Raw genomic sequence first — 14,225 nt, 5'->3', positions numbered from 1 at the left:
TTAGTGCTGGATCTGAATTCTAACCCAAAGCTGTGGTGAGAGCTTTGGAGCTCTGATAGTTATGCTGGATGTTAGTGGTTTCTCTCTGGTTGGATTTATTAAGGGAGCCAGCTTTTTGAACCACCATTTATGGTACTTTCCTTGGATATATAACCCTGAAATAAACCTCTTATTCCCATAAGCTGTGTCATGTTCAATGCTTGCCTCAGCAATGAGTTTTTGAACTGTAACAGCTGGAGAGATGGCTCAGCAGTTAAAGGTGCTTGCTTTCAAAGACTGTCAACCAAAGTTTGATTGCCCACTAACCACATAAAGCCAGAGACACAAAAAGTGACACATATGTCTGGTCCATGTGTAGAGGCAAGAGGCCCTGGTGCATCTATTCTATCTACTATCTATCTATCTATCTATCTATCTATCTATCTATCTATCTATCATCTATCTATCTATCTATCTATCTATCTATCTATCTATCTATCTCTGCTTACAAGTGGATAACATATTTTAAAAAGTAAAATATCTTGATAAAAATTTAAACATCTTGGCTATGGTGAAATACACATGATCTAGGAGTTGTCATTATTCCTTTCATTCCATAAATAATCATAAGTTTTCATTTAGACTTTTGTGTTTTGATTAGGGAGATGTTCGTAGCCTTCAGAATCCCAGTCATATTTCCACTTTATTTCTAATTATAACTTAATGAGATACTGACATATATAGTAAAAATTCTTCATGGTTATTTGTTTCATTTCACATTAGTTATTATTAGCTATTACTATACTGAATAGTTGTCCTGCTATGGAGAGTAACTTGAAAATCAAGCTCAACCAGGATCTCTAGTTTGTTAATATAGATCTTATCCATATAAGTCATTGTAAAAAACAAATATTAATATTTTATAAATAGAAAATGTATGGTATTCAAATTTCTATGTTAACATGTAGAATTTTACTAGAACATATTAATGCTCATTTGTTATTTATTGTGCTTGGTAGCTTTCACACTATAATGACAGAGGTATGAGTTTATATCAGAGATTGTGAAGTTCATAAAACATAAAGCTATCATAACTTCACACCAAATATGTACCATTGCTATTCCAAATTAATAATGTTTTGTCTGATGATAAATACATTTCATATATTTTGTGATGATATTTAATTTTTGAGGCTAGATGATGACTGCTGCTACCTGTGTGATTTTGTAATGATTAGGTTTTAATATTAATCTTGTATCACAACTTAATGTTGAATCTGTAAGTACTGTAACTAGTTATCAAAAGTGCATTTTTGAAGATATGTAATAAAAGTGTAAAATCTATTATAGTAGTGCATTATAACAGAGGCAATTTCATTACTAAGTTGGAAATCCTAGAGAGTCTGGTAGTCTCTGATTTTGCTTGTGTAAATATTTGAAGTTCACATTTTTTTTGCCTTTGAAGTGTAATTTAATGAAAATTAACTCATACAACTCAATGTGAATACCTTGCCGTGATAACATTTTGTATTTTTCTTGATTAAAAAAACTGCAAGGTTGTGATTTATACACATGGAAAATTTTACGAGTAACATATTTTATGTTAAGAACCAGGAAAAAAGATGATGCGTTATAGCAGCCTTCATTCTATATGTACCTTTTCTTAAATTTATTATTTGAAAAAATATTCAGAAAGTTAAATTTTTTATATGGTATAGTACAAGGATTCAACCTCTCTCTTTTGTATCATTTATGAAACAAACTTCCACTTTCCCGGATATTTTGTATTCCCAAAAGGGCTTGAATTCTGATCTAACCATTCTGGTTCATTAGTCAATGTGCTATTTTTCAAGCCAGTTGTTCTTTTTAAAATACTGCAAGTGTAATGTGATTGGAATCCATGAATCTTTGTTCTTCATTTTCAGAATTTCTTTGACTATTTGGGATGTTTTGTGGTTTTGTACGCCTTATAGGCTTGTTTTTATTTCTGTGAGAAATATCATTTTGAATTTTATAAAGATTTAGAAATCTAAAAATTCTTTAAGATTGTGTAGATATGCAAAAATGTTAACTATTTAAAATCATGAACATAAAATATTTTTCCCTTTACTTATTTCTTCTACAATATCTTTCTTCAGATTCTGAAAAAAAAAGTTAATATGTGGGTCTTTTTTTTTTGCTTTATTTTTAAAAAATTTTATTTTTTGAAGCTATTTTACTTGGGATTTTTGTTTCTTAACATTTATTCAATAAAAGATTGGTAGCACATAGAAGCAGCTAGTATTTTTGTTGATATATATCCTATATACTTGACTTATTTAATTGTAGTACATTTTAGTGCAGTCTTTACTGTTTTCAATAAAGTTTATGTTATCTGCAAACCAAAAAAGTAGTTTCTTCCTTTAAAATTTGCATGATTTTCATTTCTTTCTTTAACCATCAAATGAACATGAAATACTTTAGAAACATAAATGCAAGGTTTTAAGCTGCCAAATTTTCAGGAAAAATCATAGATAATAAACACCTTGACATTAGTTATGGAAAAAGTTTCTATATTTCAAATCACAGGCAATGAAAGCAAAATTGAATTTATTCTATACACAAATGTAATACTTAACAAAATTAAAGGTATTAAACTGGGCGTGGTGGTGCATGCCTTTAATCCCAGCACGCAGGAGGCAGAGGTAAGGAGGATCGCCTTGAGTTCAAGGCCGCCCTGAGACTACATCGTGAATTCCAGGTCAGCCTGGGCTAGAGTGAAACCCTACCTCGAAAAAAAAAAAAATGAAAGGTGTTATATTAACTTCTGAAATGTCCATAGATGCTCATCTGTTGAAAGTTTGGATATGTTCAAAACTTTAAGAAGTATAGTCTATTTGGAGGTCATATATCATTGCAAACATGATTTAAACATATGTATTTTATCTCCCACCCGTTGCCATCTCTCCTTTTCTCTTCCTTCTGGCTACCATAACATGGACAGCCTTGCTTCCAGTATGCATTCATTTTCATGAGATTCTTTCTTAACACAAGCTCATGTTTATGATGCCAAGGGACAGTGTATGACAGCATACAAAACTATTATCCAAAATGAATTTTTCTTCCTTAAAGTTTCAATTCTCATAGATTTTGTCATAGAGAAGACACTAAAACTAACAAAGAATGCAGCCTAAGGAGCAGAAGAAACTATTTTCAAACCTTATATCTAATTATAGTTTAAATTTAAAATATACAAATGTTTAAGTTATCTTCTCTTGACTGAGGAAAGCACCTTATAGGATGAAAGACTTTATTACAGGCTTACATATTCTATGGGGAGCTCTATCATGGTGGAAGAAGCTGGTTTACTTCAGTATCCACATCAGAAAGATAGATGGTAAAACTGTATTGCTGAAGATTCCACATACTTGAGCTGGAAGGCCACTGAGAAATCCTGTTGCCATTGAGCTGCAAACCTCCTCCATGTAGACTAGCTGAAAGAAAGCTGGAAGAAGCTATTCTGCATGCAGTTCTATGGGAGAAAAAGAAATCACCAGTGAAGATACTCAACAGTGGATACTGCAAGCATTATAATTGGCCAGCTAGGCTAAATGAGACAATGGGTGCAAGAGTGGCACATCTGTCATGGTGGAAACCAACTGCCCTCTAATTGGACTGGAGTCCTGCTCCATGGACGGAATACATCCCTGATACTGAAAACTTAAAAAAGGGGTAGTCATGAGCTCTAGGTGTGTAACGTCTGCTGCTGTCTGGCTAAATGTATATATCCTATGCTTATCAAACTGCCCAGTAAGCACTTCTCTAATATTCATACCCTTATATTAATGCTACTCTCGCTTTTGGTAGAGAATCTTTTCTTTTCAGATGGAAGTGACCTTGGGATGACTCAGAAGGCATCATGGTGCTGGAAAGAAGTGACCGGAATGCTCAGTACTACAATATCTCTATGACACCTTCCAAGGCTCAGGGTTCATGGACAAGAGATGGCAGAAAGAATGTAAGAGCCAAAGAAAGGGTAGGACTCCATACAACGTCCTCCCGCCAGACACAAAATGCCCTGGATATCCATGACCTCACAGTGCCTGATACTACCTACACAAGACCATCATAATAGAAGAAAAGATGATGGCATCAAAATAAAAGAGAGACTGATTGAGATGGGGTGGGGATATGATGGAGAATGGAGTTTCAAAGGGGAAAGTGAGGGTAGGAAGGGTATTATGATTGATATTTTTTACAATCATGGAAGTTGTTAATAAAAAAATTCAAAAAGAAAAATAGAGAAGTAAACACAAGCAAACACAAATAGTTAGAGACCAAACTGGCTCTCTATAATCCTAGTAGGGCTAGACTGAAGTTCTGCCACCAGTGACACATCTCCACTATCAGAGGTTTACCTGATGGAGACTTATGTAAGAAGCTTAATCTTAATAAAAGATACCTGAGTCTATGGGGGACATACATTTACATTCATTCCACCACAACAAGAAACTCACTCAGCTCAATAGTGAACAAACAAAACAATAAAAATGTGACTTGAATTAGATAAAATACTCCAGAGTAGACATTTTTCACACAGAAAGCATCAAAATGATTAACATAGATATGAAAAGGTACTCAAATTCACTAATTGTCAAGGAGATGAACATCATAGCTACACTGAGATACCACTGTTTCCTTATACTTGTTTGGATGACTGATATCAAAAGTGGCAACTAACAATAATGGTAAAGGTGTGGAGAAAAAGAACTGCATGTACACTGTTAATGAACACAAACTAGTACAACAATTACAGAAATAGTTTGTTGGTTGCAATCAGCTGTCTCCAATAAACACATGTTTTGTATACTTGGACCTCAGTGAGTGGCAATTTGGCAGGTTGAGCCATGCTGGAGGAGGCATATAGTTGGGAACAGGCTTTCAGCTGTTATAGCAGATTCCCCCTTGCTAGAGTTTGGTTCACTCTCTTCCTGCTGTTGTCCTCCTGCTGTTTGCAAGGAGATGATGTCCAATACCTGCACTACCATCTTTTCCCTGCCATGTTGAAGCTTCCACTGAAGACATTAATCAAAAATAAGCAGTTTCTTCCCAGCAGGTGTTTTTGTTTGGGTGGTTGGTCCCAGTAAGGGGAAGGAAAGTACAACAGAAACTTGGTACCAGAAGAGGGTGTGATGTTGCTGCTAGAAACATCACTGTGTGCTTTGGGGCCATTTAGAACTGACTTGTAAGAAGAATATGGAAGTATTTAAAACCTTGGCCCAGGAGACACTTTGTGGTTTTTATATATTATTATTTATTTATTTATTTGAGATAGAGAGAGAAATAGGCAGAGGGAGAGAGATAGAGAGAATGGGAACACACCAGGGCTTCTAGCCACTGCAAACTATCTCCTGGTGCATGCATTCCCTTTGGAATCTGGCTTATGTGGTTCTTGGAGAATTGGCTTTTCAGGCAGGCATTTTAAACGCTAAGCCATCTCTCCAGCCCATTTGGTGGTTTTGAAAGCATAATTTTATGGACCATTCTTGTCAGGGTTGAAAGAACTAAATGCTGAAAAATCTATGGGCTCTGCAGCTTTGAGGGAAAGAAAGAGCTTTCTTCTGGACTGGACTCTAGGCAGTTTGCATAAGAAGCTAGCTATCGGGCTGGAGGGATGGCTTAGCGGTTAATCACTTGCCTGTGAAGCCTAAGGACCCCGGTTCGAGGCTAGGTTCCCCAGGTCCCACATTAGCCAGATGCACAAGGGGGCACACGCATCTGGAGTTCGTTTGCAGAGGCTGGAAGCCCTGGCGCACCCATTCTCTCTCTCTGTCTCCCTCTATCTGCCTCTTTCTCTTTCTGTCTGTCGCTCTCAAATAAATAAGAATTAAAAAAAATTAAAAAAAGAAGCTAGCTATCCTCTTCCTGTGGCCTGAGAACTTGTGCAGTATTGAAATTAGAATAAAATGATGGGTATGAGCAGATTGATAGTGTGCACAAAGAAATGAATGTTTGGGTCTGGAGATAGCTGCAAATGTTTGAGAGATTACCACCATTGCGACTGGACCAACTATTCTACATTTGGAAAGCAGAAACAATGCTGACCCTTTTGAAAGCAGGGGGCTTGAATGCTGAAGGAATAACCTGATCTTTAATGTCTGCTTTTTTTTCCCCCCCTTTGGAATAACACATTTGTTAGTCCACTTGGTTTTATGGAAATATAACAAATGCAGAAAATAGAGGGTCATTATCAATGCAACATATTATATTTTTTGGTATTTTATTTTTGAAATTGCCACAGGGAAATGTGAGGCAAGGTTGTTGGCGTCCCTACATGAAGACCCAATAGAATCATGAGTATGAATCATCGGTTGCAGTGGAGACTTAGGTTTTTCTTATACATGACAGGTCTCTAAAACAGATGCCAAGGAGATCTGCTGGCTTGAGATTGATTGTTTCATGGAATGGAAGTAACCTAGTTGGAGGGATGAAATTAAACCCTAGAAATTGCCACTGGTTGCAGATGTTAGTCTTGGAGCTATATGAAAGCTCTGTTTGTTTTAGATCTTGCATTGGAATGTTGTTATTTCTATGAGATGTTCCTTATAAACTCATGTGTTTTGTATAATTGGTCCTCAGCTAGTGGAAATTTTGGAGGTGGAGCCTTGTTCGAAGATGTGTGTTGCTGGAGGTGGACTTTGGGGTAATATAGCCAGCTCTACCTTGTCAAAGTTTGGCTTACTGTCCTGCTACTGTTGTTGATCTGATGATAGAAAGGAGATGATATGCAGCCTCTGCTCATGCTGTGCTTTTCCTGGTATCATGAACCTTTTATTTGAGATGGTCAAGCCAGCAAACAAACAAACATACAAACAAACAAAACACCACTTTCCTCTGACCAGCTGCTCTTTGCCATGTGCTTTATTCTAGCAATAAGAAGGTAAATGCAACACCAACTTTGGAGATTGAAGGTACAATGTGGGAGATGATGGAGGTGTTAAGTAATTTGAGTGCAGTGATCAAATACAATGTATACCTATATCAAATTAACTTGATTTACAACTGGAATAGATATAGCAATTATTTGTAAATTAAATATTTTGAAATTAAAAAATAATTAATAGTACATAAGAAAATAATCTCCAAAACAATGAATGTTGGTTGGTATAGTAATAGAAACTTTTGGTTACATTTCTTCTAGACAAATTAGGGGAGAATAAATAGCAATTTTCAATAACAATCACCCATAGTTGCATGCCTTTAACTTTGAAATTAAACTATAGTATTATATTTTTATCAACTTTAAGTAAGAGGTTCATTTTTCCATTAATCACAATCTTCATGTTTTATTAATAGAATCTTAGATTTAAATTCAGCAAGTCAGTCCTCTAGTCTGTATGGGGAAACTGCTTTATCTTTCTGTTAACCTCCTTGTATCAGAATAACATCATTACCTGTTGTACTCAAAGCTGAGAAGAGAGACATTTATTGACTAGAAATAAAATGTCATGTAATACACTAAGTATATCATTGAAACCTCAGATCATTAGACTCTATCTTTGAAAAAGTTTGCATTTAGGAAAATCAGTTACCAAAATGTTAAGAGGCATTATATTAGAAGAAAAAGCCTTCATGTCAGAAAAATCTTTCTGGAATCACTTTTCTGACATGTTCTGGACTTCTGATCCTGAAAAATGTTACTTAGTGGATTTTTTTGTAGACTTTTTCTTATTAAATAAATGACTCACCTTGATAACAACAGGTTTAGTTATAGGTATCCACTAACTTAAATTACAATGGCATTACCTCAGGGATCGAAAAGATTTTTGAAACACAACTTGATTAAATACAAATAGTTTTCTCCCTCCACAATTTGTGTATATCAACATCGTTAAATACATGGTTCAAACATTTCTGAGCTTAATAATGCAATATTTGTGAAAAATTATTGCCATTTTTGTTGTCTCATTTTAATTTATGAGATAAACAACTTTGTTTATTTTGAGTTAAAAAAAAACCTTCTGTTTTTTGCTATCATTTGATGATAGCAAGGGATCCTGGATAATTCTTATAAAAATACTATTCACAATTTGTCATATCATTGAAATTTTTAGAAATAAAAATAAGGAATGTAAGTGCTGGACTAGCATGCCAAATACATCTATCAACTATTCATTACTTTTGGTCATTGTGTGTCCCAAATTTATATAACACCTCCAACTATCATAAATAGAAAATTATAACTACTATTTTTTTTTACTATTAATCAAGGTCCACTTATGTGTTTCTTGTTTTGTTAAAGGCTTCCCATGTAACAAATGCATTAATACACATTCTAATTTAATCTAGCACTTAACATGCTGCCTGGAAAATAGAGATTTAAGAAATACTTGTTAGAAAATTATAACAAGCCTTCAAACAAATGTTAAAATATTTTTTTTATTATTTTGATTCACAGAAGAGATAAGGATAGCTCATAATCAAACTATTAAGTAAAAACGGAATGTCAGACACAGTTATTATCCACTGTAGGAGGACAAACTGGTATTTTAGATCCGTTGTCTCATTTTACTATCCCAATGTTATATAAGAAATAAACATTGTAAGTTTTTCTTTTCTACATAAATCATTATCATAACTCAGAAAAAAAAACTATTTTATGGTGTTCAACCATGGACCGTATATAATTTATTTTATACATATTCCTTTTACTGGTAATAGTTTTTCATAAAACTATTTTCTTTACTAAATCTCTGAGTTCTTTGAAATTAGAATGCATATAGTATACAATATCAGTTTTGTCACTTGTGATGGTATATACATTGTACATGGAATGTTTCAATATTTACTGAATGTATGGTCAAGAATGCCACACCTGAACAAAGAGGGTAGCATATGATTACGCAAGCACTGGCAGAATTATAACAAGTAATTAATATGAACAATTCAAATATATACAATCAAGATATTGGGGGGGCACTGTAGAGGTGGCTCAGTGGTCAAAGTGCTTGCTTGCAAAGTCTGATGGCCTGGGTTCAATTCCTCAGTACCCACATAAAGCCAGATACACAAAGTAGCATATGCATCTGGAGTCCATTTGCAGTGGAAAGAGACATGATGCACCCATTCTCATTCATTCATTCACTCATTTATTCTCAGATGGCTTTACCTGCCTGGATTAACATCTGGTTCCTATATTAAGTTTCATTGATCTGTATGTCTGTCTTTGTGCCAATCCCATGCTGTTTTTGTTACTATGGCTTTGTACTATGGCTTAAAAGAGGGTATGGTGATACCATCAGCCTTATTTTTCTTGCTCAAAGTTGTTTTGGCTATTTGAGGTTTTTTGTGCTTCCAAATGAATTTTAGGATTTTTTTTTCTATTTCTGTGAAGAATGTCATTGGAGTTTTAATAGGGATTGCATTATATGTGTAGATTACTTTTGGTAAGATTCACATGTTCACAATATTGTTTCTTCCAATCCAAGAACATTGCCTGCCTTTCCATTTCCTTGTTTCCACTGCAATTTCTTTTTTTTTAATTTAATTTATTAGTTTTCTTTTCAGTAAATACAGGCAGTTTGGTACCATTATTTAGGCTCATCTGTGATCTACCCCTCCCATTAGACCCTCCTTGTTAATGAAAATGGGTCGTGCATTGTGGAGTTGGCCCCCAGTTATTGGTATGATAAATGTCTCTGCATATCATGACCCAACATGTGACTCTGACATTCTTTCCGCCCCCTCTTCTGCAAAATTTCCCTGAGCCATGTTGGGTTCATTTTTGGTCTGCTTCAGTGCTGAGGTGTTGGGGGTCTCTGAGGCTCTTGCTCTCTGATTTGGTAGGGGTTGATTTTTCTCTGCGTTAATCTCCTTTCCCTTTGTGCTGGTATCTGGTTCACAGGAAGACACGACCCTTGCTTATTTCGCCAGTTGTCCTTAGTTTCAGTTGGGCCACTTTTGAGGTATGTTGGGGCAGCTCTCTTCTTAGGATCTGCATTTATCTGGAAAAGAGAAGCAGATTCTCCAATGGAGAGTAAGTTAGCACCTGGAAAATTGAGATAACACTTACTTTTTTGATAGACAGTATGGTAGGTTTAGGCCCTCTTATACCCCGTGATTGATGGTAGCTTGATATTGTAGAGTGGGCTTGTGTTTGGGTATGGTTCTGACTTGTTTCCCAGCTCCAGCTATGGGTCTAGTACCACTGAGTGGAACAGTTAGCCAAATCAAGAGCAATTGATCCCTCACCATGGCTGCGTACCACTATTGCACTTGTGTGGGCATCACATCCAGTTATTTGTTGCTAATTAGGTTAAACAATGTGTTGCTTGGACAGATATTGGTCATTTCCCCCAGTCGCCTATGTAGCGCCTTGTGGCACTAGACATGCTGACTGTCTGGGGACTGACTCTCTCCTGGCTTACAGCCATGTCATTCCATTTTACGCGTCAGCTGCGTATGGAGTCTTAAGCAATAGGGTCTCACCACTGGCCTTTGGTGGGTCATCAAGTACTCTGACAGAAGTCTGTCATTGTTTTGGAAAACCTTGCAGGTTTCTCTGATCAAAAGCTCATTGTGGATGGTAAGCCCAAGCTGGAAGTGGGGGTTATAGGTCAGTGTCCACTAAGAAATTGAGGAAAAAGATATCTAATATACAAGAGTTAGAGAAGAGAGAGATAGAGGGGAGAGGGGGAGAGGGAGGGAGGGAAGATGTAGGAGATTTAGGTCAGTTTTGATCCTACCCTCTCCAGTGTCTTGTGGTTCAGGTGTTTCCTGTAAGGGTCTAGTGAAGGTTCAGCCATTTGGACTGTCTTTTAGGAAGTAGAATTTTATAGTACCATTGCCGTTTGGGTCTGGATTACTGTTTTCCACCCTTTGATTCCCTCCCCGCCCTCCCTTCCATCTTATTGTCTAGTCCATGAGGTGCTTGCTGGATATGTAAGGCATTTTTGGCAGATTCAGGTTATGTGTTGCAGATGAGTGAGACTATGTGTCGATTTTTTTTCTGTGATTGGGTAAGTTCGCTGAGAATGATCTGTTCCAGGTTCAACCATTTTTCCTCAAATTTCTTTGTGTCATTTTTCTTACTGCTGTATAGAATTCCATTGTGTAGATATACCACATCATTGTTATCCATTCTTCTCATGATGGAAATCTGGGTTGATTCTCGCTTTTAGCTATTACGAATTGAGCCGCTACAAACATGGTTGAGCAAATCTCTCTGGCCTGTGGTTTGAAGGTTTTAGGGTAGATGCCCAGTAAGGGTATAACTGTGTCTATTGGTATTTCTATAGTCAGCTTTTTCAGGAGTCTCCGTATTGCTTTCCAAAGTGGTTGTACCATCCTGCATTCCCACCAACAGTGAATGAGTGTCCCTGCTTCTCCACATCCTCACCAGAATTTATTTTCATTTGACCTTTTGATGTTGGCTATCCTTATTGGGGTAAGGTGGAATCTCATAGTTGTTTTAATTTGCATTTCTCTGATGATTACGGATGATGAACATTTTCTTAGGTGTGTGTTTGCCATTTGTATCTCTTCCTCTGTGAATTGCCTGTTTAACTCTGTGCCCCATTTTGTGAGTGGGGTATTAGTCTTCATATTGTTTAGACTTTTGAGTTCTTTGTAAATTCTAGAGATAAGCCTCTATCAGTTGGATAACCTGCAAATATTTTCTCCCATTCTCTGGGTATTCTATTGGCTTTGCTTATTATATGCTTGTCTGTAAAGAAACTCTTCAGCTTCATATGATCCCAATGGATGAGTGACTGTTTAAGAACTTCAGCCACTGGGGTTTTATGCAGGAAGTCTTTTTCCATTCCTATATCATGGAAAGTACTTCCTAAATTTTCTTCCAGTAGTTTTCGAGTTTCTGGTTTATGTTGAGGTCTTTGATCCATTTGGATTTGAGTGTTGTGCATGGTGAAATGTGTGGATCAAGTTTTAGTTTCCTGCATGTGGTTATCCAGTTTGTCCAGCACCATTTGTTGAAGATGCTGTCTTTTTGCCAGCCTATATTGTTTGGGCCTTTGTCGAATATCAAGTAGCTATAGTTGCTTGGCCCAAAATCCAGGCCCTCAAGTTTATTCCTTTGGTCTATACTCCTGTTTTTATGCCAGTACCATGCTGTTTTTATTACTATGGCTTTGTAATATAGCTTTATATCGGGTATGGTGATGCCACCAGAGGTATTTCTTTTGCTGAGGATATGTTTGGATATGTGAGGCCTTCTGCCTTTCCATATGAAATTTGAGATCATTTTTTCTATCTCTGTGAAGAACACTGTAGGGATTTTAATTGGAATTGCGTTAAATCTATATATTGCCTTTGGTATGATTGTCATCTTCACAATGTTAATTCTGCCTATCCAGGAGCATGGGAGGTCTTTCCATCTTTTCAAGTCCTCCTCAATTTCTTTTTTGAGAGTTTTTATATTTTTGTTGTATAGATCTTTTACTTCCTTGCTTAACGTTTTTCCAAGGTATTTTTTTTTTGTTGCTATTGAAAATGGGACTATGTCCTTTATTTCTTTTTCTGTGTCTTTGTGATTTGCATACAGAAATGCTACTGATTTTTGTGCATTGATTTTGTATCTTGCTACTTTGCTATAGGAGTTAATCACCTTCAGGAGTTTTGGTATGGAGTCTCTCGGGTCTCTTACATATACAATCATGTCATCAGCGAATACAGATAACTTAACCTCTTCCTTTCCAAATTGTATCCCTTTTATTTCCTTCTCCTGCCTTATTGCTTGGCCTAGGACTTCTAGAACTATATTGAAAAGCAGAGGTGAGAGAGGACATCCCTGTCTTGTTCCTGATCTCAATGGGAATTCCTCCAGTCTCTCTCCATTAAGTATTATTTGGGCCTTTGGAGCTTTGTATATTGCCTTTATTATGGTAAGATGTGAACTGGCCATGCCGATTCTCTCCAATGTTTTGATCATGAGGTGATGTTGTATCTTGTCAAAGGCCTTTTCTGCATCTATTGAAATGATCATGTGATTTTTATGTTTAAGCTTGTTTATGTGGTGTATTACATTGACAGATTTTCGTATGTTGAACCACCCTAGTGTTCCTGGGATAAATCCCACTTGGTCAAGGTGGATAATGCTTTTGATGTGTTGTTGGATTCGGTTTGCGAGTATTTTGTTGTGGTTCTTTGTGTCTATGTTCATTAGGGAAATAGGCCAATAGTTTTCTTTTCTTGTGGCATCTCTGCCTGGTTTTGGGATTAGGGTGATACTAGCTTCATAGAAGAAGTTGGGTAGCTTTCCCTGTTCTTCAATTGTGTGTCACAGTTTTAGGAAGATTGGTTTGAGTTCTTCCATGAAGGTTTGATAAAATTCGGCTGGCAATCCATCTGGTCCTGGACTCTTCTTTTTTGAGAGGCTTTTTATTACTTTTTTGATCTCCATGAGTGTGATGGGTTCATTGAGGTGGTTGATCTGCTCTGAGTTTAGCTTTGGTAGATGATATGCATCCAGGAATTTGTCCATCTCCTCCACATTTTCCAGTTTTGTGGAGTAGAGGTTTTTGAAATAAATATATGGAACGCTTCAGGAATTTGCATGTCATTCTTGCACAGGTGCCATGCTAATCTTCTCTGTATCGTTCCAATTTTAGTATATGTTCTGCCGAAGCGAGCACTCCACTGCAATTTCTTGCTTACATGTTTTAAAGTTCTCATTGTAGAGATCATTCACTTCCTTGGTTAAGTGTATTCCAAGGTACTTTATTTAATTATTTTTGAGGCAATTGTGAATGGGAGAGATTCTCTGATTACATCCTCTGCATGTTTGTTGTTAGAATATAGGAAAGCTACTGGTTTCTGTGTATTTATTTTATATCCTGCTATGTTGCTAAAAGTGTTTTTCAGCTCCAACAGTTTGTGATACAGTCTTTAGGGTTTTTATATATAAAATTATATCATCTGCAAATAATGATAATATGATCTCTTTCTTTCCAATTTGTATCTTTTTTATGAGTGTCTCTCGCTTATTGCTATAGCTAAGACTTCCAGTTCTATCTTAAGTAAAAGTGGGTACAGTGAACACCCTTGTTTTTTCCTGAATATAGTGGAAAAGCTTCAAATTTTTTCTCCATTTAGTATTATGTTAGCTGTAGATTTGTCATGAATAGCTATCATTATATTGAGATATGTTCCCTCTATTCCCAGTTTCTTTAATACTTTGACCATGAAAAGATCTTGGTTTTTGTTGAATGCCTATTCTGGATCTATTGAGATGATCATACTGTATTATA

General features: G+C 36.2%; 1 non-coding gene across 1 annotated transcript; it reads right to left on the bottom strand.

Moving 5' to 3' along the window:
* Nucleotides 1-13,503: 13,503 nt before the first annotated feature.
* Nucleotides 13,504-13,610, bottom strand: LOC123456831. Its single transcript, XR_006634709.1, has one exon. It is a non-coding gene; the product is annotated as a U6 spliceosomal RNA (small nuclear RNA).
* Nucleotides 13,611-14,225: the final 615 nt, after the last annotated feature.

This window comes from Jaculus jaculus, chromosome X (genome assembly GCF_020740685.1).
Source record: "Jaculus jaculus isolate mJacJac1 chromosome X, mJacJac1.mat.Y.cur, whole genome shotgun sequence".
NCBI classification, from domain to species: domain Eukaryota; kingdom Metazoa; phylum Chordata; class Mammalia; order Rodentia; family Dipodidae; genus Jaculus; species Jaculus jaculus.
The sequence above is the reverse complement of the archived record's forward strand: the minus strand, read 5'-3'. Positions and strand labels throughout refer to the sequence as shown.